Raw genomic sequence first — 26,512 nt, 5'->3', positions numbered from 1 at the left:
AAATAAACAACATTGACATAACATTCAGGGATAAAAAACCGTCCACATATAAACATAAAGAGTAGACTGCTGCTGTTACGCTTACACGTATTTCTATTCCAAAAATCAACTTCGCAAGTTTTTGTGTTGAATGTGCCTCATTTTAATGCAGATCTGCTTAGCTTGTAAATAAGGGATTTTATAGCTTCTAACCTCCATCTTACATACATAGCCCTGACACCTGGTAAGACCTCTTTCCATTTCACAGAACATTTCCAGGACAAAGCAGGTAAGGCAAAAATCAAACCAGACCACAATAAAACCCCAAACAAATTAACCAACTCTCTCTCGAGCAAAATTATCCCCTCCAGTAATCATCTGCTACTTTATGAGCTGCAAAGTATACATTACCAATATTTGGCTTTCACAGAGATACCCACTTTATTACAATGCATAGACTCTTCAGCTTGAAAACCTACTTGAAAGGCTCTTCTCCACATTTATTCCTCTGCCCATCATCTGAAATAGGAGTAACCATGGTACCACTTTATAGCAACTGAACAGAACTGCCTGTCTGCTACCCAAAAAAAAAAAATGCTGTTATGCTCTGAAAAGACAGAAAAGGGAGAGACTAAAAAGATGCAGTGGTATTCTAGTTTTATGCTTTTAGGATTTCTTATGGGGAAAGAAATTTACATATTAAAAAAGTTGGGAGTTCTTAAATTTAATTATTATGGTCTGTAAGTTTGGATGGAAACCCACAATTTAAGGTCCCACTTTTTTTTTTGGCTTTGCTATTGCCCAACATTCACCACGAAAAAAATACAGAAAGAACAATCCTGCATAACAGCAGCACTGGAGCCAATAGAGCCACACAAAGTTTTGTACTTTAAAATCAGAAAAGTAGAAACTTGCCTGCTGTGTATACAGTCCTATTTCAGGGCATCCATTTTTAGCTTCCAGTGAAGCACTCCAGAAACGAAAACCAGCACATTTACCTTTCTCCCAAGTAAAAAGTATGCTGAAATTTTGGCATCTACAGGCCAAGAGGGTTGAGATACAGGTAGTTATCTTTACCAAAGTAGACCACTACAACTAAGTGTATTTTAATTTCATTCCTCTAACAAAAAAAAAGCAAAGAATCCTCAATCCTGCTGCAGCACAGATACCTCTCACCCATTTCACTGGAAGGCTGAAAACCTCACGTGCATTTCACAAAGCTTTATCACCTACAAGTATGTTTACAAGGAATTGTCATTTTTTATTAAGGAGCACAATTCTGACAACCGTAGAGAAGAACAAGAAAACACAAATCCTAAAAGCTCAAAAATAAGCAAAATGAAAGCAAATTAACCACCTCAGCTTTTTAATCTGCTGATTTTTGTGGGACCTAGTTCTCATGATGATGTCAGTCATAACGAATGTTGAAAGACATTTAATTTAAAATGGTAGCTAAAAGTGCTAAGCATTTGCAGATGATATGCAGACTGAAGTCAGACCAGAAGTTCAGGGTCAACCACTTCTACAAAAGCCCCTGAACCAAGCAAAATCACATTGTTAAAGATCATGCTTTTACTTTAAATATTCTACTGTAATTTTCATAATGAAGTTTGGCAACAGTTTTCACCCTCTGCTTTGCAACACAACCACAAATAATAAAAGGTAGCTTGCAGTTAACGTGAAATTTTTGCAAAGTCGTATCTGAAGCCAACTGTAAAGAGTTACAAAAGGTTCTCATATAATGAGTACAGTGGATGATAAAATGATACAACAGTTTAACACAAAGGCAAAATAATGCAGATGAAAGAAAGAACTGAAAAGTAATAAATAGTACATATACAACACTAGGATCAAACAAGACATTACTACAGAGGAAAGATCTTGTGGACATTACAGGAAATTCGATGAAAACTGCAGCAAAATACTGAACAGCTGATGCAGTATAAAGCAAGCAGAAGATCTGGCAGTATTAAAGAAAACCAGAAAAGGATTATGCTGCTATGTGTAGTCACGAAGCATGTAACTCCTGAGTGATAAATCAAGTTCAGAGCCACTCCATCTCAGAGACTACTGCAGAGCTAGGAAAGAGGAGGAGAACAGCAACAGCACCAACAGTGCTACAAAAGGGCAGACATACATGAAAAGGCCACAGTGATGCTTTTGACCACAGAAAGAATATGACATTCATACAGATGGATGATGAGGACCACTAAATTTTGACTAAGAGGCAGGGGGGACTCAGTGAATTACCACCTAGGAAACCATACAAAAGAAAGCTCTATCGTTGCATATGACAAACAGCTAGAGTGTGAAATTAAGTGACAGGTGATGTATTGAAGGTCAAAAATATAAACAAGTGAAAAATAATTTTTCAATTTAATCAGGTTATTTAAATAGTCATTAGAACCACTGAGGGCTACTAAATTCAGCGGTTGAGAAGGAAAGCCCTCCTCAGAGTGCCTCCCACCTCTGGCGACTAACAGCTAGAGTCATGCGCCAGTCAAGGCATGTACTGCTGTCCTCAGCTTACCCTTTTGCCTTCTCCAGCTTGGGACTGCAACTCCTTACAAGCAGCCTAGTTCTGCAGCCAGAGTTGGCAATGGATCTTTAGGGACATGCTGATCCTCAAGTTCTCCCATAAGAAACTCAACACTTCCATCTCCTATTTCAAACACATGGATTTCAGAGATGGTGAACTCATTCCCCCTATCTCCAGGCACTTAAATGTGCACTGGCAACCAAAAAGCTCAATCTCTGGTGTCCTCATGCTGAAGGGGAGAAAGACATCTCCAAAGGACAATGCAGAATGTGAAGGCATGGCTTAATCTCCTGGGGCCATCAGGAAGCCACCAACCTAACTGGACAGACACATGCACACAAAGACCATCAGATCACACAAGGAACTCTTGCCACCTGCTCTGCACTCCAGAGCGATGATTTACCAATTTGGGAATACAAAAAAAAACCATTGCAGAAACACGTTTGTTCTCAGGACTCACCCCCTTGCCCTTCAGTGGTTGTGTCCTGCTCAACAGAACAGGGAAAGAAGGGGGCAAAAGGACAGTGGGAAAAAAGAGAGAGGAGAGGGACTGGATACCTCATGTCCAACACAAGAGTCCAACCACGTCTATCTCCATGGGTGATGTCTGGAAGATGGATTTAGTCCCGCTCTCCAACTTCTCCCCCTGAGGTGGATGTTGTGGCTTCTTACCACTTAGGACTTTTTACACCAAGGATTAAGCTGCTGGTTTGTCTCCCCCCTGGTGTTTCCACTTCAAAGAGCTGCTACTGTGGATACCAAAGCCTTTGAAAGTGGCCTCACTGCAAAGTCATGAGCATTAAATGAGGTCTTTTTCTTTTTTTTTTTAGGGAAAAAAAAAAAAAAAAAAAAAGCACTGACTTTATAAACACATCGGTGCAGCCACTTCGAAAGCCTTTCATGCCTGCTCCACTGTGACACAGAAAGAAAATCTTCAGAGTTTTTTGGCTCCTCCTGCCCCCTTAACATTATGGCAGTAAAGCAACCTAGCCCCAAAGTGTCCTCAACATTAGCAGAGGGGAACTAAAACATGCACAGGAATTGTAAAGAAATACATGCAAAGCTCAAAGTTTTTAAAGGCAAGCTCCTTTTAAAGAGCTCCAGGACAGTGGCGCGCCGTGCTGCCGGAGCATGTTCAGCATGCCAATAAGGACTGCAGCACTGCAATCCCTAGCACAAGCAGCCCACACACCAGCATCCTCCTCTGCAAAAGCCTCTTGCCAGCCAGAGGACATGCCCCAGGCCTCAGCGCTTTCGGGAGATAAAGGTGGAAGCCAGCACTGGTCTCCTAATGTCAGGCAGAGGCTGTAGCTAGGGATGCTGTGCCATGTGTGAACAGTCATTAGGGAAATCCCATGCGTGTTATTGCAGCCTTTAAAATAAATAAAAAAGCGAGGCAGCGCTGAAGTCCTGAATCATTAATCAGGCAAAGAGGTATGCTCCTGCCTGTCCCACTGGAAGCACAGCCAGAGCTGTTTGCTGACAACCAGTGCAGCTGTATGCTTGAAATATCCATACAGCTTGCTGGGAACAGCACCACAGACCATCCAAAAAGTGGGAAAGAGTACCCAAAAATCATAAAAATGGACTAAATCTAGGCTTTGATATTCTACAGGGTGGCTACTTCCCCCCACCTTGATGTCAGGAAGAAGTCTCCCACAGAGCGCTGTCGGAGGAAAGCATTAAAGCTCTTCTTAATAAACACATCATGCTGAAACCCAGCACTGAAAAAAAATCATTCTTCTGAGTGCTTGAAAATAAACTGAAATCCTGCCACTCTGCAGTTTGAGATTAGTTTTAGACCAAGTTCAGAACACTGCCCCTAACACCTATGAAGTGCAAAAATCACGACCAGTTCAGGAAACTGGGGTCAAAGGCCTGAGCCAGTTAGCATACCTGAGTTAGTATACCTGAAACATATGTAATGGTTCATATGTTCAACAGAGGAAGAGGGATGTTAAGAGAGGGAGAGAAACAAAACCCCCACAACATAAAAATCCTCAAAAATCCAGGGAAAAAATGTATTCAGTCTGGATAAGAGAGAATGCTAGAGGGTTAAATAAAACAATATTTGATAAACCTTTCCCCTATAAATGATCACCAAAAAAACCCCACGAAAACAGTGAAAAGTTGTCTTCAGAATTCACGAGAAAAAAAAAAAAAAAAAGTTTTAACAGAGTCCTAGATCCATAAAGCTACAGAGGGAAAACATTTCTGTTTACGTCCTTACTTGTATTCTCTAATCCTGCCTATTGTCAGAGGTGCTGTACTCCCTGCAGGAAGCAAGATTTTACAGCACATGAACCTCCAGACCGACCTTGTCTCTATTTATGAGTTCATCAATGTGCAGCAGCTAGATCTTCCTGAAACACTGCTTATCATCCACTCAGAAACTGATTTTAAAAAACATATTGATCTAAACTAAAAAAAACACCTCATAAGCTCTGATATGAACCATCTGTTCCTATGTCTTGATGCGTATCTTCACGCAACTGCTCTACTAAATCCCTCCCACTGCCTTTATTAGCTGTTGTTCACAGCTGAGCTGTAACATACAAAGTTTAAGGTACTGATTACAAGCCCACCAGGTCCTTTTGCCAGACTTACAGCTCCAGGAATCCTACAGGTCTTCTGCAGAAGCAGCCAGCTGCACACTGGCAGTTCTCAACAGCTTCAGTAACCACCAGTAGCACACAGTCCCCTATGTAATTAGTATTTCTTCGTGTTAGTTTTAAGTATTCTGCATTTAATCTCCCGCTAGGTATGCTCATTAATTTTCACAGTCCCAAAAATTTTCCTTTTTTAGTGTGCCCAAAATACTGAACTAAGAACTTTGTCTCACCAGCATGGTCAGAGGGAGAGCTCGGTGTCTTAACAGCCTTATTAAAAAGAATGATTAAAAAAAGAAATGGGGAGATTATGAAGTTGGCAGGTTCTAGAACAGGTCTGCACAATTTATTTCTCCTCATGCACCCTCTACCCCAAATACAGCCAAAAACTTTGTCTTTAAAATAAGACTTTGGACTTCATATATCAATAACCAACTGCTGTCACTGCATTTGCTAATAATGTATAAGAAGATTAGTTTAATTAGCCAAGCAGTTAATGCTACTATTATTTGAACTAGTTGTCAGCATTGACAGCCTCTTGAAATGAGTTTGCTTTTCCTCAGGCTGTAATTTCAGCCTGATTACAGACCAGTTACATAGCTCTAGCTCACCCTAGTTAATCATAAACACATTGTATTAAATATAATATACCAAATTAGTTTCACAATCAAATGCTGGAAATGCTTAATTAAAAAAAATACATAGTAATAAATTATAAAGCAAATTATTTTATTCTCTTTTTGTAGCTTTTGTAACAGCTACATTCACAAAAAATGGGGTAAAATAATTTGGCTTTAAAAAAAAATAATTTCTTCCCTGAAAGAAAAAAAAAAAATTCCTTCAAGTCAGAATTTTTTTAGTAACTTTGGAGAACAAGGTATCACAAGTAGCTATTATGTGAAATTTAAATCCTAGCAATGTGTCTAACTAATGATTTAGGAAATTAAAACCATATGTGCAATCATTAATGAGGAATTTCATTTGAACACTAAGTCTTTTTCTCATCTTTTAGTACTATAAAACCTGAACATTTTACAGAGCTTTTTACAAATAAACACAGTACAGGTTATTCCCGACATACTTGTGAGCAACAGAGAAGAACATTCATTCACAGCAGAGATGAGTTACCAGACTTGAGTGCCTGAAATCCCACATAACATTAAGAGCTATTTTTCTCAGCACCATACAATTACCTTAGACTTCTATAAAATGTAGGCTTACAAATGAAGAATTTGATTTGACTTTATAAATACTCTATAATCAAACACTATACTTCAGGACCTGTAACTTATTAGAAAATCCTACCTTAGGAAAATGGAGAAACTAATTCTAAACAGCAATTATTCCTTGAAAACGGACTGCACACAGCAAGATGTTATCACACTAATAGCTCTGATGAAATCCACAGAGCAATTAAGCAGAGAATATACTACTAAATGAAAAGAGGTACCAAAATCTGGTCCAAAATACTTTTATTACATAATTGCAGAATATTTACTACCACCTCTGCCCCCCTAAGACGAAAGCCCACTTACCTGTATGGATAAAGTAGTAGTATAAATACACCTTGAGCAAAAAACATTTTTAAAAATGCTTTGACTGTCAATAGCTTGTATCAAACTGATTAAGTGATGCATGCAAATTTCACTTTGGCAGTCAGGCATAATAAGGATAATTGTAAACACTGCAATCTCCAAGGTACAAAAATCAGTCACTTTAATTATCTGAAAGTGAGAGTCTCAAAACACGAGACTGAAAAGTTTTCTCCAAAAGCTCTGCATGAAAATGGTTTTACTTGAAAAAATTAAAAATTCAGCTCACATTTTATAGCTTTAAAAATATTATTTGACTTGCTTCTAATTACCAATCTTTGCCTTGCTTGCTTAACACGCTCTGCACACAAACACCCCATTTAAACATCAGTAGGGATAGACAAACATACATATCCATACCCCGTGGAATTTTAATAATAATAATGCTCTACAGCCTGACGTGTCACCCCACTTTGAAATTCTCAGAAGACACAAGATTGACTTTACTTAGAAGAGTACAGGGTTTAAAAATATCTGGTTCATGAACTGAAATGTGTCAACAACCTAACTGCAGGTCTTCAAGTATTTAGCCAGGGCACAGGGAAGTTAAATCAACCTCTGAAGCAGAGTCAGCTGCAAGGAGCCAGGAGGTGACATCAGGAGTTTTGGGCCCATGTCCTGCACTTCTCCTTGGAAAAGGGAGGGCAGGGGTAGATAGTTAGTCTAGACGGGCCTATTTAATGCAATAGTTTTAAAACTAGTGTAACTTGTACCTAGACTAGGAAAAAAAAAAAATCTTAAAAATCCCCAACATTACACCACTGAAAGCTTTCTGAGGCAGTAAGTACTTTAATTTCTTCTTTAAGAAATTCATCTTTAGTCTTCCGCTTGATTTTTCTACTGACATCCTATTTGAATACAACTATCTATATGCAGTATTCATGGCTATTACAGGAGAAATATGTTGATAACATTTTTTGCTGTTTACTGTCAGTCTTGAAGGAAAAAAAAAAATTAAACCCCCTACATTATATACTCTACATAAAACGTTGCTGCTATAACATAATTGAAGACAGCACACTAATTCAGGTCACTAATTGTGTGGGATCCTGAAAGGTACTGAGCACCACCAGTATATATGGCAGTCTAAAAGTTGATAGGGCTTCAGCACATCACAGGATGAGGCAATGGTTCTCAGACCCCTCCGCAATACAACAGTAAAGTTTGCTTCCAATCTAACAAATAACAACTGCTCTATTCTTCCAGAATTCTACATTTTTTTTGTCCAAATAACCCTCTTCCTTCTCTCCACAGCATTTAACGTAAATCTTCTCCATTCCTTTCTGAGGCTCCTCCTCCGCAAGAAAGTTGATGTGCCTCAGGACAGTGAAATCATTGCTCTAAAAGCCAGCCTGCTCATTAAGTTATACTGCTAGCTGTGTGTTCTCTCATTAAAAATGTATAATGATCAGATAATTGCAGCACATATTATTAACCTTGTTTTCATGTACAAGTTCTCTTTTGCTGCCAAGACAAAGACCTGGAAAGGGCAGGGGAAACACTCAAACTACAATACAAAAAACTCCCTTAGCTTGCTTTCAAGAGCACAAGGAATCATAGTACAGTCAAAAATGCTCACAATTTTATAACGGGGCAAAATATTGTAATCTGACTGTATGGCTCCTACAAGTCTAAGACAAGGAGTCTTGGCTTTAGTTAAAGCCTCCGACAGGGAATTACATAGCTCAGCCAGTCTAATTCACCTAAATCTTCAAACATAGCTGCTATAAACTTCACAGATATCCAGGTTGACTCCTTCTCTTTCTGAAAGCTAGGAAGCACCACGAGACAACAACCCAGCTAAAAATCTAATTAGGGTAACAGCACTTTTGAAACACACTGACCTATTTCTTTTTTTACTTGCGTTAATACGCGTATACTCACATTCTATTTCTGACAAGAGCTATTTACGTTGGAAATTAATTCCCTTTGAAACCAAGTTACCATAAAATCCACTTACTGGATGCAAACAGAATATATTCACTGGAGAAACATCATTTCCCTGACTCCCCCAAGCAACACAGACAGGATGCAGCATACTGCAGCAAACTCTTCAAACATTCAATAAAAGACAGCGATCCTCCTACCTTGTTTAGCCCTGTCTATTCGGCACATTTCCAACGGGAACAGGAACATCTGATATAAACAAACAGCCATATCTTTCCCATCGCATCATGGCAAGTCATTCTCAAATGAAACGATAAGCAGCCTGTAATTTTCCCCTTCCACCCCCACTCAGAAAGCCTTGTGCCTTATCTGGGGATTTTTCCTCAGATGATGAAGCAAAGACACAGCCTAAACTCTGTTGCTGAAAGACTGCAGCCCTTCCTTCTCCCAGAGCCCTCCCAGCATATGGCAGCCAATCACACCCAGCTTCGTCAGCCCTGTGCTCTCAAACCAATCCTAACGGGATGATTGACACAGCAACACAGCACTTCTATGTGTAAAAACAATGCATCCATACTGATGAACCAGGAATTTCCCTCATGCAGGGAAGGTGTTTTACCAGTGAAGTAAAGCGATACCTCCATGAAATAGCACACAGCAAAACCAAACGACTCCCCTCCCCTCCACTGCAACAGCAGCTACACCATGTCTTCTTCCACAAGGATTTTCAAAGCTTTGCTAATTGTAAATGCATGCACAAACAAGGTTTCCAGAACTGCGGAACCGCAGGGATGCCATTCTGCTTGTAGAGATGAGCTGTACACCATAAACCAAACAAACTAGCTCTTATTTTTAAGGCGTAGCAAAAACCCACTCCAATTCAGGCAGCAATATTTTAATGCTGCATAATCTTACGAGCAGCATTTGCATTTAACAGCAACACATGCATAATGTCTTTCCGAATATTCGAGACTAGTTGTTAGGGACTGCAGGTATGGGATGCTTCTCGACGAAAACATAATGTCTACAATGGTGTTTTAATATCCTTGGCAGACAAATCACATCAGCAGCATCTAAACTGCGGTTCGGGTGATTAGCTTACCACTGATGCTCATTTGTATCAAGGCTCTGGCACAAGGACTATGATACCAATTGCCATTTTCAAGTCAAACTGTGGGCAGCTTGATACGCTTGGTACTCAAGGTCTGCTGCCAGTCAGTTCTCCCCACAAATTTTGCTGAAGTTTTCTCAAAGAGGAGAACAAACAGGCAAGGATTATTGAGAGAGAGTTGCAAATTAGAAAAGTATCAAAAAGCAGGTTAAGCTGAAAGTCAATCTTTATCCAGACAAGGGTAAAGACTGCAGTACAATGCTACTTTAGACAGCATTTATGCAATTCAAGCCATTACAGTAAAAAAAAAAAAAAAAAAAAAAAAAAGAAAAAAGCATAAAATGTGTTTAAAATTCCACTAAAAGTTTAGAAATATGAATAGACAAGAGGAAAACAAAGCTCTCATTCACTGGCAGCTCTGTCCCAAGGCCCCATTGTTTCCTATGGGCTGTTTTGCATATTATAAACACAGCTTCCCAAAAATCTATTATTCCTCTATGCCACAAGCAAAAACTCTCCTTTGGGCTCCACCATCTCCCACCTAATTTGTTAAAAACCTCCTCTCCCTAGCACAGCTGAAATGTGCTCCTACCAGCCAGCCCTTACTCCCTGCTGAATCACCCCCTCCACTCTGCTCTATTCTGCCCTACATACATATATATATATATATATGTATGTGTGTGTGCGTGTGTGTGTGTGTAGATATAAAACCCAACCAAAACCCCAAATAATTGATTCTCATGGGTCTTGAAAGACCTCAAGGACAGGGGTAGTAATAGCACCCATTACTATGATGACCAGTTGGTATTTTCCACATCCTTTTGACTTTGCCAGTCTTGAGCTGCCCATGTTAAAAATTTTCCATGCTGGACATCTGCTGCAGGATTTATTTACTTTTCTGCCAAAACACAGTTTGCCCATTTCCAAGATAGCCAAGACAAAAACATGTTGCTCTGCTACCCTTGTAACTCACTCACCGGGGAGCTCTGGCTGCCCTGGCCATGTCGGGGCAGTCTGAAATTTAGCAGAGTGCTGATCCCTTGCTTCTCCAGTTGTTTTTCTTTGCTAAATCAAGGCTATGTTGTTTTGCTATACTTATGAAAATATTTTCCTATTGAGAAAGCTTTAAAACCTGCTAGAATTCAGCTGACACACACCATCACTCTGATTCTTTTCCTGATACCTACAGTGCAAACCTCAGAAAACGTTCTGCAGTAAGCGTCCACCGCTCCTCCAGCCACCCATCTGTATGTGGCTGGAAAAGCACCAGCCCCACAGTGCGACTGAGCATGTAATGGGCTCAAGTTACAGGAGATTAGCAGGATTTCCCCTGTAACTGCTGCTCCCATCTGCCAGAGACCAGACATTGGAGCTGACAGCAGGAAGACAACCTTGCCTGTTGCTCTCATGACCCTTCAGCTAGTGCCCCACGGACATACAGGAGACAAGCTCTCAAGAGCGCACTGCAAAGGGGGTGTGAGAAAGGTCATGTGGACCAAAACAGGACATGAAGCTGAGCAGAAGAGGAAGAGAGAGTGATGAGAGGGAAAGGGAGAAAGAGACACAAGAGCCAGAGTCTGAAAATCCTGGGTCTGGTTGAGCAGAAGGCTACAACAAAGAAGATGATGGTGCCCAAGCCTGACAAGGAGCTGGGGGCAGTAAGCGGCACAGCCACCACCAGTCAACAGGAGCCAGCCACCCTCTGCATGGACAATGTCCATGTTCATATGGTAACAGAAGCCGAGAGCTCTTGTCATCTGTTAGTTTGCTTCCAGAGACGGAGGAAACTTCCAGGTTACCTCAAAAACAATCCAAACAAAAACCACACAACACTAAAACCCCCAACAAAAGCACCATAAACAACATAAACACGTGACAGGTTGCCAACACAACCCCTCAATAGGCAAGGGTTCAGCACTGGCTGCACAACCACATTTCAGCACCACCACTTCACAGCACATACACCAGTATTCAACCACTGCAGAGCTTCAACTGCAGTCAGGCAGGGTTGAGATGTTCCCAAGTATCATTCCTAGGATTCTTGAATTCTGAACACAAAACTGTCAGTCATGCAGCCCACCCAGCTCCTCATGTGGATTATTACCTTTTAGTTCCTCCCTTGCCAAAGGATCAGAAGCCACTCAACTCAATAGGGCATGCTGAAAATAAATCATGTCACATTTGTGAACCCTTCAGTCAGGCCCCATCAAAAACCTCAACAGAAAATGTACAATCTTTCTCAAAAATGGCACTCGAGTCATGTGCAACAAATAAGGCATGAGTTCATGGATTGAAGAAAATTATTTCAAAAATACCTGCTCTGTACCCTGAGGTGTGCCCATGTGCCCATTCATTTTTCATACCAGTTACAAAAGAAAAAGGCCAGGATTTCAGTTTTCAGGCCAACTTCTATAATCATATTATATATTTAATTTCAAAATGACATTCTCTTAGAGAAGCTGAGGCATTCAGATGTTAAGCACAACAAAGAATAACAAATAAGGGTAAATTCCCAACTCAGAAAATGCCATCTGCTCTGCTTGACATACTCCTTTAATAAATGAATCAAGGGGGAAATGCTGCTAAAGGTGGCTATTACAGACAATTTTCTGATAAAACTTTGGGAGAAAAGTAGAGTATTTTGGAAGCAATAAAGACGAAGAGAACTGGAACACACAGAACCTGCACAGCCATTTTTTTCCTTCTTAGCTCTTAAATTACAGTGATTAAGTCTAATCCCAGAAACAACAAAATGTCTCAATTTAAAGGGAGTTTTGCAAGAAGCACGGAATGTCTATAATACTAACATTGAAGGCACCAAGCAACTTATGTGACATTAAGTATAGCAGAAATATGATTTTGAGCCTTGTGTAGATGACCTATGGCAAGAGAAACATTTTGGCAAGTTCAGCAATGACAAGCAGAACTTTGAAACTATTTTCTATGTCACTGATAGCCTTCCCTCATAGTAACTTTTGCTGCTACTAGCAAAATTCAGCTTTGGTAGCTATGGTCTGAATGACAGCATAAAGAAAAGTCTAGGTGGCTGCCAAGATTTTAAAACTGGGCATCTAGACCTATTCATGCATAATACCACTGATGCCAGCCTTTGCAAAATACCTCACTCTCTCTTAGGGCTGAAGTGATGGTAGAAATCATTGTTAAGTTACAAAAGTAAAGAGTAATGCCAAAATTCAGGTTAGTAACTGGAAGCAGGTATGCTGTACTGAAAGGACATGTCATCAGAAGAACTTTAAGTCCAGGATTTCAACTGTTTTAACTTCCTAACATCCAGACATCCCAACATCTCCCTAACCAAGGAAAACTGGAGACTGACTGTGCACAGACATGAAAACAGACTGTTTTCATCATATATGCTGAAATATGAAATGAAAACACACCACTGAAGCAAGCACATATTCAAGTTACATGTTAAGATTCAATCTTACCAAAATTAAGGTGGCTTCTGGAGGCTTTCCAAATCCCCTCTCCTTCTGCTGGTTGCACAAGGAATTTAAGCCATGTCTAAATTGTGAGATCCAAACACATGGGTTCACATACACATGCAGTCTGCATCCTGACTTTATTCTGGGATAACACCAATTCCCCATCAGGATGAAAACTGAGTACATATGCCCCATGCCTTCCCAAAGGGTGGTCCCAGTTGGGAAGTGTGCTGAAGGCACCAGGCAGAGCAGAGCTGCAGTACGCTGCAACCAGGCTTTGTATAGCTGAACGTTTGAGATATGTATCCTGGGTGCCGTGGAGAGCTGAGCTGCCTCTGGATGGTAGCCTTATGCACTTAGCTTGAAATACATTTGACCAAATATAAACAATCACATCTCACTGAGTCACTCTACTCCCCCTCTCTCTTTATAGCCACTGAAGAGAAATAGGCATTTGTGGGCTGTGATTCATCCTATCCCAAAGTAGCTATTCTAAGAGATTCCATCATATCCTAAAAGCATCTATGTGTTTCTTCCGTTGGTTACCTGAGATGATCACTCTTAGGCTCCTTCTATCATGTCTGTCATTAAAAATATAAGAAGCTTAATTAGGAACACAAATATTTAGACCCTTAACTTGCATGCGCTGGATAGCACTTTCACTTTCCAAACTCATTTTAAATAACTAAAGACATTAACATACAGCTAAAGAACACCTGTATTTTGACAATGTACAGTTACAGCTTAGGTGTAAGTCAGCTTGCCATAAGCATGTTTCACATATGTTGCTATATAAGCTACATTAGCTTGTTCTCTAAGCTATGCTGAACATGTCCCAGGTTTTTTTTCCCCGACTGAACATCAGTGTTGCACTCACTCACACTTTCTTCCTCTGAACAACTGATTGACACCAAATTAACCTAAGAGGAGCTGGCCTGGAATCCTCCTCCTGATTTTCTTTTTGGTTTGGGAGGGGAATTTTTCTGTGGGGAAGGAAGATTGATAAAACAATCAATATCTTGTTGACTCTGTCTATATAATCTAGGTAATATAAACTGGCAAAATAATAAGCTAGGTAAAATAAACTGCCAAACAACCTATATTGCCTTACTCTTACAACACTTATGCAAAAGTTTTTTTTTTCAGAAAAGTGATCCTATTTTTCTTCATGACAGCTGGGGGAAAAAAACAAACAAAAAAAGCTGTCTGCAGTTTGCTCATCTGAAATACCAAATCACAGAAGTATTAAACCATTAACCATTTAAATTTTTGGCACCTGGACATTTAGTGCCTTCTTAGATGCCCTAGGGAATTCCTGTTGACCTCCAGTGGCCACTACTGGGAAGACTGGGCTACTGTTATGTCTTGGCTTATATCTGCCAGCCCCATGCAGATGTCCAGATATAAAATTGTTTAGTGTCATTTTAGATGCCATATATACAGGTACCTGTCTCTGTCCAAAAATGTAAACCATTTCATTGATACATATCAGAATAGATCTTACCAACTCTTCTAACAGAATATATAAGGGTTACATACAAACCAAAATCCTTTACCTTCAACTGCTGAACCCTACTTAGATGGAGGAATCACAGGGAATGGATGGAGGAATCACAGGGATGGAGGAATCACAAGGAATCACAGGGTAAAAGCACAAGCACTGTTTAAGCCAGGAACATATAACATAAATTCAAGATAAATCCTTCTCTTTGATGACTTCATGTTGCCCTATATTGTTCAGCATCTACCACAACCAGCAAATTATCTAATGGAAATCTCCCAAGCCTCTCACTCTAGCCGAAATAAACACCAAATGTTTAAGCCTTCATAAAAACGTATTTTCAATCTACGTGGTTATGAAGAATACTTTCCAAATGTGTCAAATTAAGAAGAAAGCAAATGTTGTGCCCTTTAGTCTTTAATACCCATTTGGAAACAATGAGAAGGTGCAAACTGCCACTATTCACTAGTGCCTAAATTATCTTTAGTGAGACCCCTGTGTATTGGGAAGTTCTTCCACTGCTGATAAAAACATGCTCCTTCCTCCTCAGATCCTTCCATGACTAATTTCCTCCATAGCCATTGTTCTGGCCTCAGATTTGGAGTAGCTCCTATTCAAACCCACAACAGGAGGAAATCATTTGATAAATCACCTTTTCAGAGACCCTAGTAGCCTCAGCCACAAAGTTATAGGCATAGGGCATAGGAAAACTCTCTTGTGTTTCAGGGAGCATAGGTGGAGGATGCATATACTAAATACTACCCTTTTTCCTGAGAATTTGCTGGCTTCACACAACCACCAACCTACTAGGGAGCAAGATCTGCCCTCTAAAAAATTCCTAAATTATCAAAAATAATACTTCACATAACTACATGAGAAAAATATTCTAATGACGTTTTCTGCAGGTAAAACAAGGTGGCTTTTTTTTAAAAAAAAATCTCCTATGAAGCTTCAGTTACCAGCCTCTAATGCATCCGAGATCCTGCATATAATTCAGGCAATGGCTGCAAATAATGTATCTTCAGACAGTGATGTAATGAGGACTCTAGTTACCCTTTGAATCCAAAAGTTCTGTTTCATTACTGCATTATAAACCCAAAAGAAAAATGATGCCACTGAAACTGAGCTACATTTTGAATTTTTCCCATCTTCAATTAGCACAAAAATAAATCAAGGCAGTCTAAGTCATTAAAATTATCCTGTTGGTTTTGCACACATACAGGTGTAAAACACCCCATTGGTATTTAACAGGTGATGCTAGCTCCCATTTCCCTGCAAGCTGCCACTTAACAGCCTAAGTCTGTAGGGTAGATGCTCAAGGGCATGCAGCAAAATCAGCAAGCAATCTCAACTGTAAGCAGAGCAAATAGGCTTCAGGAGACTTCCCAGAAAATGAGAGCCAATTGGATAATTTTTGTTTTTTAAAATCAGCAAGAGCAGGATTCAATTCCTCACCCTTTTAGAGCAATTAATAACCTGCACATGTAAGAGCAGAGGACTCCATATAATTAACAAAGCATTTCTCTGGCAAGGAGGGAAGGCCTGGAGTATGTAAGTACAGGGTTTTATTTCTTTCTGTGAAGTATAAATGATAGGTAGGAGAAAGCTATGCCAAATGAACTGCTGGCAAGCAGCTAGTCTTTTGGTTTGCAGGCAGCTCTGTTTTGTGAAGTCTATGAGTTTGTGTTCACATAGGCAAGCTTTTCTTTAAACATCACTTACATGCATTCAAACACTTAGGAGTTTTGCACCAAATTTCCATTTTCACCTCAAAAGACATCGTTTTGTTTCAGTTCACTCTCCAGTTACTGTGAAGTGCCAGGAATGCTTTTATTTGTATAATGTTTTTAAACAATGCATGTGGATCTTTGCCTAATTACTCAGATACATAATATTGTATACATGACCCATGAACTTTCTTTTTTTACCAATGTCATGTAACAGAAACCAAAAAAATAAGTAGCTGTATACATAGGAAGAAAGAAGAATTGTTTTCATGCAGGAAAAATAAGCAAATGAGAGTAATGAAGAGCAAAAAACAAGGTCCTCTAGCATAAACACTAAGTGTGGGATAAAATGGCATCCAAAAGCCTGATCTCTGCCAACAGCGTGTTTCAAGCAGCACATATCAAGATATAATCCTGCCACCTCAAAAATTAAGTACATATCAGAAAAAATGCCTCAAAAATCAAAACACATAGAGGACTTCATTCACCAATGGTGCAAAGATAGAACAGAAAGTTTTATTTGCAGGAAGAAAAAGTTTGTAAGCAGGCAGCATCCAGCTTTCTAACACTCTTCTGTACTTTTCTCTGACTCTCCTCTTCCTCTGTCTCCTCCCCTCTGCACACAAAAAGCATTATAAAATTGACAAAGCCATTCATTTAGTTATTCCCCCTCATACAACTCTAATAATGAAAAATATAAGCACTAATACATATTAATATAACCAAACTAAGTCTTTGGCTTCCTTAAATGCAGTACTAGGCAAAGGGGACTGCAGAAGAAAAGCACAATACGAAGGTTACACAGACCTTTTGCTGTGGGGTATTTAGTATTATGCCCTTAACAATATAAAGCAAATTTCATTCAGTCCACCTGCCTTCTTGGTGACTTCATCCCCTGAAGCCATCTTTGGCAGTCCAACAAAGAGGGGTTTTCATTTTTGGGCAGTATTAACCATCTGCCCCTTCCCTCTGGCTGCACGAGACCAAAACCAACCTGTTGACAAAAATAACCTGCAAGCCCTCAGGTCATAAACAGGCCAACAATATCCATTTTGGTACTGGTCATCAAAACACTATTGTATGAGCTACAGTAGATGTACTGAGGTCTATGACACGACATTAAGTTTACCATCAAGCATCCACAGTAGTTGGTAAGCTCAGTTCAAAATTGTCTATAAAACTCTTTATTCTGGAGGTTATCTGAGCCTAGAAACCTTGAAGAAACCTCTGGAAGTTACCTAGTCAAACTTCTGACTCAAAACAAGACTATCACCAGTAGTATATCAGATCAGTTGTGGCTTAGCCTTGATGAGCCCCGAAAAGCTCTGACACTAGCTTCTCAGGATGACCTGCTGCAGTGCTGCACTACTTTCCTAGTAACAAGATTTTCCCCAAAACCCAACCTGAATCTCCAAAGCAACAATTTTCTGGCATTGTCTCTTACTGCCATCTGGCACTACTAAGTAGAGTTTGGCCCTGTAATCTTCATAACCACCCTCTAGTAGCTGTAAAAAGCTGCTGGACTGACCCTTGGCCTCCTTTTCAATCAATTAAAGAAGCCCAACTCTCTCAACCTAGACCCCTGTTCATAATATAGCTCTTCATGGGATCTAGGCACAGCAATAGCACTTCAGACGAACTAGAAATACCACCTCTGACAAAAACAGTGACTGTGTGCTCAGTTTCCCAATGACTAACCAAAAAGACATGTAGTTTTATCTCTTCCCTTTACTGTTGGCAGCATATATAAAGGAATATCACTCAGGTGTTTTGCATTTGCTTCTTTTGATTCTTCTTTGAACTGCTGACAGAGGGATAGGTTAAAGCTCTGGATCCTGTACATAAAGGTCGACAGAATTTTAGGCCTTAGTTTCTCACAGATATTCTGCATATCAAATACACTTCAATTTTATGAAGATACCTATGACCAAGCCACCTAACAACAAAAATATGAAGTTACTAGTGATTACTTTGCAGAAGAGTTCTTTATAGATCCTTCAAACCAAAAAATTTAATGTGGACACTTTCAATTACGGCCACCTCCAAGGTTTTCTTTTTGAGACAACATAACTGTAAGTGCATTGGCAGCTCAAAAAAGAAACAAAAAAAAAAACAAACAAAACCAACCACCAACAAACAAAACAAAACAAACAAAAAAAAAACCAACAAACAAAAAAACCCCCAACCTTTAAGGATATCCCATTCATTCTGCTCCTTCTTTTCAGTCTATTATGCAGAAAGCAACAAGTAACTATGAACCCAGTGACAGAATCCTGCCTAAGTAACCAAAGTGGAACTACAGCAGTTTCACTGCCCCTATTTAGAAAACTCATCATCTCAACCCTAAAAAGCCTTCTGAACAGTTTTACACGGACTGACATCTCCCCCCTTTTCAGTTCAGTTCCAGCAGCAGGCTCCACCAGGAGCACAGCAGCAGCAAGGACCAGCTCTAGCAGGTTTGGCACTGCCTGGTACCATGTAAGAAAAAGTGATTTGATCGTCTTTGAAACTTGTAAAGAAGAATGAGGTAAGCCCTCTAGAAAGCAAGAACAATGCTGTAATAATCCTGCTGTCAGCCCCGGGGCCATCACCACAATTCAGATGACCAAGCTGCTCTGCTGCTTCATGAGGGAGGAGTGTTGAGCTCCACCCAGCTCCAGCCTCCAATTATTGCCACACTAGTAGTTCCAGAGGCCTCTTTTTATAGCTCGGAAAAGTGTATTGATTTTCCTTCCCTCTTCTAATTCACAATAGTGAGAACACGTTATTTCAAGGAAATGAGTGACTGAAGCCACCAACAACACCTCCTTCTGCTGGAATGTGTCTTAATCTTACCATTATGGCTATTAGACCCTCACCCTTCCTCTCGACACTCACCACTGACCCCTCTGGATGTATACCCAGGTCTAACCATTCCCAGGTTTCAACAGCTTGCACCTCCCAGGGAGAATCACAGAGTGATTCCCATGACTCTCCCATGGCACCCAGTAATTTCAGTGGCACAGCCCTTTTCACCTGCCATCATATAAACTGGAATGGGCTGTTCAAGAAATTAGGAAAAGAACCAGAGAAATCGGATACCTTCTAATAGCTGCAAGTAGCAGGAGAAATACAAACAGGAAGCAAAGAGCATAAAGCATTATGAAATTAAGTGAATGAATTGAGTAATGCAAGACCCACCTCTAACTACCAATATGCAATACACAATCCCAAGAGTGAAATACCTGATATGCATTGCATCACCCAAAGCTGTCCAGATGAGCTCTAAATCCCACATTTTTTTCCTCCCCCCTCCATGATACGGAGTCAAAGACTCAGGCATAAGCAGATGGCAGGAAGCACTTGGTTCACCTGTTCTGCAAACATGGTATCTAAGGTGCCTCTAGTAAGGTATCTTTATTATACCTCATTAATCTGAAAAGCTAAAGCTAACATTTATTCAAAGACTGCAATAAAGAAACAGCTTTAGGAAGGCTAGCACTAATACCTTGTAACAGAAGGTAGCAAAATATCCCAGAATGATAAATCCTGGGAATTTCAACAGATATGTTAGAAATGCTGAACATGCTGAAGTTCCAAAACCTTATCTTTTCATGTTTCGTATGAAAAGCCAGTTTCCTTATAGTCCCCTCAGCACTTTCACAGGTCAGCTCCAGTCCAACCTGCAAGCTGGTTGCATTTTTGACCTGATGTTTGGCAGTGAAGTTGAAAATTAAGGCTCTCACAACACTACTGCTGTTACAGAAAGAGCATCACCTCGTTCCAGCAAGTGAAAGAATGTCCAGTTTCCCAGGAACTAAAAAAAGCCTCAGTAGAGCAAAGACCAAGAAACTCCAAAGTCTTTCAGAGCTCACAAATGGCCAGCAGGACAAAGGCCCAGGGCTCAGGGAACCCCACACTAGTGATGATCAATGACTGCTCCAAGAAACACAACACCCCAAAACCACTTTCATGTTTTCAATGTCTCTCCATACACACTCAGAGAAATTCTATATTTGAGAATGGCAAATAAATGCTGAAGTAATTAATGCATCAAAGCCTATGCTAAGGCCTTCAACGCTCAGGGCCTACAATGTCCATATAGACATACTGTACTGCAAAGAAATGCTCTACTTCATTAAAACCTTGTGCTCTGGAAAGCCCTCTTGGGTAACAAAAATGCAGATCACCCATACCCACCAACAGCTTACACAACACAAGTTGAGCACATTTAGATACCCCCGTACCTTAAGAGTAACCTACACAACCTAAGACAGTTGTTTTTTCCTCTGAGACTGGTGAATTCAACCCATACTCCTTGTAGTCTTAAATCATTAACAACATATTCAGAAGTTTCATTCCTCCTTGAAAACAGTCCTCCCACAGCTGAAGAAACATGCCATGGATATACCATCCCAAGCCATAAGTGCCTTGTGCCTAATCTCCCATTCCTGAAAAAAAGTCAGTAACAAAGCCAACTACTGGCTCGTTTAAATGAATATAATGCTATAGATCAGGGACACCAAGTTAAACAGAGGACATGGACCTTCCTATACTTAAAATTACTGCCCTTCAGAGGAGGTGTGGGCTGACATATACTCAACCTGCCAGACCTCCTTTTTGATACCACCAGGCATGAAATGCTTGTCTCTTTCCCAGGGGGTAGGGACACCTTACAAGGGCCCACAAAAATATGAACAGTCTGGGTCTTTCCTTTATAAACTAGGAGCAATGGGGAAACAAGCACCAGTACAGTCTAGCTGCAATGGGAAGCTACTCACTCCCACATCACTCAATCCTCCCTCTGTAGGGAGCTACAAAGCTCGATTCCCTTCATGCTACTTTCTAACATCAGCATCAAACCACCAGGTGAACCAGTCAGAAACAGGCTCAAATTCTCTCAATGTGGAGACACAACCGACCTATTTATCCTTCAGCCTGAGCAGCTGCAGCACCACCGAAACAAGGAGTAGCTGAAATTAAACCTAAACCTGGAATTCGGTGGTGAGAAGAAGACTTTCAAGAGCTTGCAGCCACAGACAGACCCTGGTTTTGTCCTTTGAGAAACATGATCCCAACTGGTCATAGGTCAGAAGTATTTCTGGACTTTATACTTTCATACTGAAACATTACTCAATAACAGTGTTGCTGTTATCAGCTGTATCTAGGCAGTGTCCTGCATCTCCAGTATGGTGCAGGCAGCTTATGAAACCTTCCAGTACAGGAAATCTGCTTACTCCAGAATGTGCTGTCTTTCCCAGTAATACAGCTGCATACCACCATCTTCCAGTCTTCCAGGCTGCATCCTCACAGTGCTCAAACACCTACCCACAATCTTACAGCTCTCTGTGGCCCCAGTCCACGGCAGCAGAAGGGCTGCCTTGGGCTCTGCGGAGGAACAGTCCCCAACTGTGATCACTGTCATCAGCATCCAACAGTGGTGTGCAGCTGCAAGTCAAGATAAACTGTTAAGTTATTCAATGCCTTAAGCTCTCAAGAGGTCTATTCTTCCTTCATACCTGCAGTTGACTGAGCCATACCGACTGCATTTTAATTCCAACTTTAGCTGACTGTTTCAATACTGTGTTTCTCTGAAGCTGTAAAAAAATTGATTATGTCAAACCCAGTTATCACAAATAATCCAACCACAATGATCAAGACAGTAAAAAGCACTGGGGAAACAGCAACAGGAGAAAATAAAGAGATTATTTTTGTTTTTGAAGGCTTATTCACCAGAAATAAGTGACTTGAAGCTGAAAAGCATTTTTCATCAACACTCTTCCTTTCACTTAAATGACATTTTAATGAACACTTTCTAACTAGCTCTACTTACGTAAAGTTGCAAATGAACGTGGGAGAACACTGAAGAAAGGTAATGGGGGGAGGGGAAGAAAATGTCATCAGGCATTTTATTTCACGTATGCCTCTGAGAAAATAAATAATAATTCGTCTGGGGAAAAGTGATACAGCAAAGATCTGACTGATAAAAGACATCTGGAAAAGAGTAATAAGTAAACAGAAAGAGTCTGAATTATGATAAAGGGGCATGAAGAAAGATACAGTGATATCTGGAAGCCAGTTAGGTTACTTTGTTTTTCTGCAAAGATGAAGGTAGCATGTTCACAGTACTTCAGCCCCAGAGAGCTAACAATAAACTGCCAGGAAAAAAAATTACAGAAGAGCAGTAAATGTGATTGCAGGACTGGCTGGAGCCATGTGAAGAGGGACTTCTACCTTGCTAACTGACAGTATTGAAAATACTTCTTCAATAACAGGTTTAAAATGGTTCATCTTTCTTAATTTCTGGTTTTACTGACAGGTTGGACCAAATTTTGAAATCTTCCACTAGAATCATGTTAAGAACCTTTGAGGGCCTATTAAAAGTGGGCGAAAGAAAGCAATATAAAAGCAGGCTGTTCATTTACCTAGGATGGCATGAGAACATGCCAAATCTAAATAAATTAGGCTGCACAATTTTACTCAGCACTGGAAGAAGTAAAACAATCCTGCAGTGTTGCTGAGATTCCAAGATCTACCCAGAGGATAGTGCAAAAACATCTAGCACCATCAGGCAGCAATGGGAATACCAATTTAATATGCTTTTACTTCTTCCTGCCATAAATTACTAACAGAACTTTTTCCAGTGTCATATAATCAAGCATTTAACCCAACAAAAAGCAAGGCTAAGGAGGTTCCAGAAATGGCAGTCACACACCACTGGTGGCAGGATTCACATATCTTTTGCTATGGTAGGTGTACCCCAGTTTAAGAATCCCTAGGTTAGTAAAAAAAAATAAAAAAGTCTATTTAGTACCGCACACTACAATTCCAGAGACTCCGCAACCAGCAGAAAAACTACAGAGCAGCTGTAGTAGAAGAGATGAAGATTTCACCCACCAAGTGTTAGCTGCAAGTAGACTTTTTTAAATCATCTTATGACAACTGTTATTCTGTAAAAGCCAAATTTACAAAAATGATGCTCAAATGAAGATTTCAACATCACAATCCCAGAGATACCAAAGTCAAAGATGAGAGATTTTGGCAAGTTTGCTCATGCCTAAAACCAGGCCATTTCTTCAGAGAGAGGGCCCTAAATGATAAAGGGGATAAAGTTTCAGAGAGAAACTATGTTGAGGTAACACACCCATGTCATCCACCCACCGATGTGCACAGCACCTAAGTACCACTCCAGTGGTGACAGCAGGTATACCATAACAAAACAGCCCAACTCTTCGACTATAGGAAAACATTACTGTACAGCCACTATCCTACAAGTTACTTTGGACAGAGAGGCCAGCACTAGTGCTCATCACCGCTGTAGCCCACTGCTATTCCAAATTTCACCTGCATGTGGATAAGCCACAGCACACACCAGCAAATACGGCAAGTGCCAAGGACTGAATGCGCTCCAACTCAAAGCTCCAGCCCAATGCTGGAGTTTTGCTCCTCAGATCTCCAACAATCAACAACGGCTGGCACCCCACCACCTTATCATAGGAGGGCAAAACCACAGGGCTCTGCCTGGAATTCATACCCCCAATAAAAGCACAAGAGGTTGATGCTACACAAAAACCTCTTGTCCATAGTGAGAAGAATTACATGCCTTCTAGCGGCAGTACCAACTGTACTGGATGTATGTAAATAGCATTAACGCCAAATACAAATTACAAGTTTGCATAACTGATGCCGCAGCAACTCAAAAACTGCGTGAAAGATTTCTGCTAGTCCTTGACGACTTCAGAGCACTTTCTAAAAAAAGTTTAAATATTCATCCCTAAGGCCTGCCATAGGAACCTTTTTCATTTGCACAGTGTGGTATGTGCACAAACGAAGGGGAAACGGAGAACAGACAGCTAAATCTACGCTTATTTACCAAGGTACGAATACCACCTTAAAATAACAAGCATTGGGCCAAGTCACATGTTTAAAATTAATTACACTTCCGCTACTACCTACAAGTCAACACTGCTTTAAAAATCTACAAGTCTGAACAAGATACGTCAGCATGACATGATCACTTAAGTATATTAATCCCACATGGATATCCTCTGCAGCTGAATTAAAGGCACACAAGTTGCTCTGTGCTACTGCTCAAACACATATTCAGCAACATTACTGTTGCCTGTTCCCCTCCCAGCAGAAATGCAAATACGCCTAAGAGTAAACAAAACATCTGGAAACAGAAGCCTACAGGCAATGTTCTCGTGCCTCAAAAAATATGTGTATATATTCCAGGCATACAGAGATATACATGTACGTACATAACAAAGAATAAATATAGCGGGTTTCTACACAAAAGTGATAGAAAAACGTTTTGGGTTTCATGGTTGGCGTTTTTTTCTTCCTTCAGTAAGACAAATGTTTAATTTGTGACAGGTTTCCCCCTCCTGCCATGCTCACCTTCACGGGTGGCAATCCCAAACCTGCCCAGCACTATTCCCTGCTGACCACAGCGAGCCGCGGCCGCAGCGCTGGAGGGCATGAAGAAGAAGACGATTTAGGGGAAGCCGCCGGGATGGCCCCAGCCCCCAAGAGCCCTCTTTCCTTTCCCTTCCAGAAGTAACAAAAACTTAGGACTCCCGCTCGCTGCCGCTCCCCGCAAGCGCGCCGTGTCAAACTCTGAGTTAACAGAGCCATAAATCACTGCTGAAACAGATGCAGCGGGCAGGCAGCAGCGCCCGTCCCGCCCCGTCGGCGGCTCCCGTGGAGAATCGAAAGGGAAACGGGCGGCGGGGGCAGGGGAGATTGGCACAAGTACCGGGCTCGGGGCTCCTTCCCAGGGCGGCTGCGGCAGCAGGAGGAGAGGCCGAGGCGGGCTCGGCCGCCGCCCGCCCAGGTGCAGCGGGACAGACAGCGGCTCTGCTGGGCGCGCCCGGGCGGCCGCTCCCCACGCAGGGAGGGGGCGCGGGCCGCCGCCGGGCTCCCCCGGGGCCGCTGGCTCCGCCGCCGCGACTCCTCCCCGGGGCGGCGGACAAACCCAACTCTCGCCGCCGCGCACCCGCAACGTCCCCACGCGGCCCGGCCCCGCGGTGGGGTGGGGGGGAGAAGAACGGACACGGAGGCGCCGCGGGACCCGCTACTCTCCCGCCGCGGCACCGCAGCGCGGGGGCCAGGCGGCGGGGGCGCCGGCAGTTGCCTTACCTCAGAGCGGGGCTGGGGGGAGGGCACCCGCTTCTGCCACCCGAGCGGGGACGGCTCCAAGCACCGGCTTGTCACCTCACCCGCCGCGGCGGCAGCTCCTCGCGTCGGGGCGATCCGGCCCCTCCCTGTCGGAGCCGAGCGCCGCGCCGCACCGCCCCGGGGCCGGGCCGGGTCCGCCCGCCGCAGCCCGCACCGCCCCCCGCAGTCCGCACCGCCCCCCGCGCCCGCGTGGGCCGGGGCTGAGCGTTTCCTTCGGGAAACACCGACGTTGGTAGCAGAGTGGCCGAAATACTGAGTTGGATTCTTCCTCAAACAAAAGCTGTTGTTCTGGCTCCTCTTTATTGCGGGGACCGTGAAGTGTCACCATTAGTGTGAGCGATTTTCTGGAGGAAACAAACAGGTTTGGCTCCCAGAGCTCATTCTCAGATTTTGGTCCCAATTCGTGAACTTTCTGGTCTTTCGCAGGGAAACAAGGGCTCTCCCCTCACCCACAGCAGCCAGCAGGCTGCTCTCCCTGGAGCAAGGGATGGCACCTTTTCCTCAAAACCACGGAGTATTTCCAGAGAGGGAGAGCTGCAGTGGTTCCTGGTTTGCCCCCAGCCCACCAAACTGTGCCTGTGCTCTGCCATCCGAAGCTCAAGGTGGGGTTCAGTGGAGCTGTGCCCAGGCAACCAAGGCCAGCAGTGCCCTGGCTTGTATCAGCGATAGTGTGGCCAGCAGGGCCAGGGCAGTGATTGTCCCCCTGCGCTTGGCACTGGTGAGGCTGCACCTCGAATCCTGTGTTCAGTGCTGGGCCCCTCACTACAGGAGAGACATTGAGGTGCTGGAGCGGGTCCAGAAAAGGGCAACAAAGCTGCTGACAGGTCTGGAGACCAAGTCCTATGGGAAACAGCTGAGGGAACTGGGGTGTTCAGTCTGGACAAGGATCAGGGGGGACCTTACTGCTTTCTACAACTACCTGAAAGGATAGAGGAAGGAGGTCTGGCCTCTTCTTCCATGTA

At 42.0% G+C, this 26,512-nt stretch overlaps 1 protein-coding gene across 9 annotated transcripts in view; it reads right to left on the bottom strand.

Moving 5' to 3' along the window:
* MBNL2 (muscleblind like splicing regulator 2) overlaps positions 1-25,645 on the bottom strand; it is a 110,613-nt gene extending 84,968 nt beyond the window's left edge. For 2 of the 9 annotated variants that reach the window (XM_062624615.1, XM_062624619.1), the window contains exon 1: positions 8,807-9,061. The gene's annotated coding sequence lies outside the window, so the exon portion shown is untranslated. Of the gene's footprint in view, positions 1-8,679; positions 8,704-8,806; positions 9,063-25,511 lie in introns of those variants that run through there. The other 7 variants (XM_062624618.1, XM_062624622.1, XM_062624616.1 and 4 more) reach the window with 6 other exon arrangements.
* Between the last annotated feature and the right edge of the window lie 867 nt (positions 25,646-26,512).

The sequence above is a fragment of the Pezoporus occidentalis genome, unplaced genomic scaffold (genome assembly GCF_034315485.1).
Source record: "Pezoporus occidentalis ecotype Australia unplaced genomic scaffold, CSIRO_AGI_Poc_V1 ctg27, whole genome shotgun sequence".
Taxonomy (NCBI): domain Eukaryota; kingdom Metazoa; phylum Chordata; class Aves; order Psittaciformes; family Psittacidae; genus Pezoporus; species Pezoporus occidentalis.
This window is presented reverse-complemented; position numbering and strand designations above follow the sequence as displayed.